The 3300-nt window shown below is 47.5% G+C and overlaps 1 pseudogene; it reads left to right on the top strand.

Annotated features, from left to right (window-relative positions):
- The window catches only part of LOC111954799 (unconventional myosin-Ig-like), an 81289-nt pseudogene that overhangs the window by 25783 nt on the left and 52206 nt on the right, over window positions 1–3300 (top strand).

Genomic DNA, 3300 nt, shown 5'->3' with positions numbered 1-3300 from the left:
AAGCTTTCGACTCACTTCATAGTGCTAAGGGGGGGGCTCTTTACATTTGACATGTTAGAGTTCTATTAACCGCTGTCTGTCTCTCCTCTATTTCAAATTTCCGTCGAGGGCTTTGGACAAGAACAAGCACTTTCCAGATTTCACGGGTCATGTTAACAGTGTCTCCTGCTGCACACACCTTTTACAGATGATGAAGTTCTTGAAAATGTGTTTCCCGTTACCCTGGGCTTCCTTGCTCCTCTTTCTCCTGACTACTTCATCCTGTCCTTTGACAGTACCGCTCTGCTCTCTCTTCTCTGCAGACTACGTCATCCTGCTTTACAGTTACCTTCTGCTCTCCCTCTTCTTCCTAGACTACCTTCATCTCTCGATTACAGTACGCGCTCTGCTCTCCCCTTCTCGTCCTGAGCTTACTTTCCTGTCATTACAGTACCCTGTCTGCTCGTCCCTTCTCTCCCTAGACTATCAGTCCTGTTCATGTACGTGCCCTCTTGCTCTCCCCTTCTTCTCCTAACTACTTCATCCTGTCATTACAGTACGCCTCTGCTCTCCCCTCCTCTCCTAGACTACTTCATCCTGTCATTTACAGTACCCTTGCTCTCCCTTCTCTCCTAGACTACTTGCATCCTGTCATTACAGGTACCCTCTGCTTCTCTTCTCTCCTAGACTACTTCATCCTGTCGTTACAGTACCCCTCTGCTCCTGCTTCTCTCCTAGACTACTTCGCCTGTCATTACATACCCTCTGGCTCTCCCCTCTTCTCCTAGACTACTTCATTCTGTTCTACAGTACCTCTCGCTCTCCTCTTCTCTCCTAGACTACTTCATCCTGTCATTAACAGTACCCTTTGCTCTCCCTTCTCCTCTAGACTACTTCATCCTGTCCTTACAGTACCCTCTGCTCTCCCCTTCTCTCCTAGACTACTTCATCCTGTCATATTAGCAGTACCCTCTGCTCTCCCCTCTCTCCTAGACTACTTCATCCTGTCCATTACAGTACCTCTGCTCTCCCCTTCTCTCCTAGACTACTTCATCCTGTCATTACAGTCACCCTCTGCTCTCCCTTCTCTCGCTAGACTACTTCATCCTGTCATACAGTACCCTCTGCTCTCCTCTTCTCTCTAGGACTACTTCATCCTGTCATTACAGTACCTCTGCTCTCCTCTTCTCCCTAGACTACTTCATCCTGTCCTTACAGTACCGGCTCTGCTCTCTCTTCTCTCCTACGATACTTCATTCCTGTCCTTACAGTGTACCCTCTGCCTCTTCCTCTCTCTCCTAGACTACTTCTCCCTTGTCATTACAGTACCCTCTGCTCTCCTCTTCTTTCCTAGACTACTTCATCCTGTCATTACAGTACCCTCCTTGCTCTCCCCTTCTTCCTAGACTACTTCATCCTGTTCCATTACAGTACCCTCTGCTCTCCTCTTCTCTCCTAGACTACTTCATCTGTCATTACAGTACACCTCTGCCCTCTCTCTTCTCTCTCTAGACTACTTCATCCTGTCCTTAAGTACCCTCTGCTCTCCGTCTTCTCTCCTAGGTACTACTTCTCCTGTCATTACAGTACCCCTCGGCTCTCCTCTTCTCTCCTAGAACTACTTCATCCTGTCTTACAGTACCCCTGCTCTCACTCTTCTCTCCTAGACTACTTCATCCTGTCTACAGTACCTCTCTCTCCCTTCTCTCTAGACTCTTCATCCTGTCACTTACAGTACCCTACTGCTCTCCCCTTCTCTCCCTAGACTACTTCATCCTGTCAGTTACTAGTACCTCTGCTCTCCTCTTCTCTCCTTGACTACTTCATCCTGTCATTACAGTACCTCTGCTCTCCTCTTCTCTCCTAGGACTACTTATCCTGTCATTACAGTACCCTCTGTCTCCTCTTCTCTCCGACTACTTCATCCTGTCCTTACCAGTACCCTTGCTCTCTCTTCTCTCCTAGACTACTTCATCCTGTCCTTAACATACCCTCTGCTCTCCTCTTCTTCCTAGACTACTTCATCCTGTCATTACAGTACCCTCTGCTCTCCTTTCTCTCTCCTAGACTACTTCATCCTGTCATTACAGTACCCTCTGCTCTCCCCTTTCTCTCCTAGACACTTCATCCTGTCATTAAAGTACCCTCTGCTCTCCTCTTCTCTCCTTAGACACTCATCTGTCATTACAGTGACCCTCTGCTCTCCTCTCTCTCCATAAGACACTTCACTTCTGGTCACTGACGTACCCTCTCCTCTCCCCTTCTCTCTCTAGACTAACTTTCTCCTTCCTTATAGTACCCTCTGCTCTCCTCTTCTCTCCTAGACTACTTCATCCTGTCATTACAGTACCCTCTGCTCTCCCCTTGTCTCCTAGACTACTTCATCCTATCATTACAGTACTCCCTGCTCTCCTCTTTCTCCTTCAGCTGTTAAAACTCTCTTCAAACTCTTACATTTGAGCCTGTGTTCGCTTTTATAACCTCTTTCTCACTTCTCTCTCTCTCTCTCTCTCTCTCTCGTTCTGTAGTTCCAACCCTGTGCTGAAGGAGATGTGGCCCGATGGTCAGCTGAGCATCACAGAGGTCACTAAACGACCCCTGACTGCAGCCACCCTCTTCAAGAATTCCATTGTGGCCCTTGTGGATAAACTGGGCTGCAAGGTCAGTGGTGGTTGATTGCAGACTGGTTGTATTGTATACTGGTTGCTTATGTGACCAGAACAGACACATGGGCAACTCCTCATAGCGATAAAAGTTCACACCTTCATTCTGTTCATGGTGACTCTGGTGTGCTTGGTAGGTTTGATGTTTGTCCCACTCCTACTTCTCTTTTTTGGCAAAATAATATGCATCCGTGTTGCTTGGCAACGGCTGTCATATCAAGGCCACTCGTCCGTCACTCTCCATGCTTTTTTATCTAACATGAGCTTAACCTCTCTTGTCATCATCGTCCTCTGATCATTGTGGACTAGTCACACCTGTGTTTCTAACAGCTGGACGAATCAACCAGCTCATAGAAATATGGAAAACGTTGTCAGAGAGATAACAATGTCTGTTTTTGAGAGGTCAGTCAGATACTGACAAACTGCAGGGATTATTACTGAGACACACACACACACACAAATACCCCAAAACACAGCCTGGTACGGTTGCCACCCGGCTGCCTGTGGTCCTATAAGCCTCTCCCTAGGGGGTCTAGTCTATCTATCTGTCCTGTGAGAAAATGCCTGGACACAAGACATACCACCACTACATTAATGAGATGGCAGTCTGCTGCACAGACAAGACTGGTCCTGTATTCCACACAGACCTGTGCCACAT

This window comes from Salvelinus sp. IW2-2015, linkage group LG30 (genome assembly GCF_002910315.2).
Source record: "Salvelinus sp. IW2-2015 linkage group LG30, ASM291031v2, whole genome shotgun sequence".
NCBI lineage: Eukaryota > Metazoa > Chordata > Actinopteri > Salmoniformes > Salmonidae > Salvelinus > Salvelinus sp. IW2-2015.
Note: the sequence above shows the minus strand (reverse complement) of the source record. Positions and strands in the feature narration are given on the sequence as shown.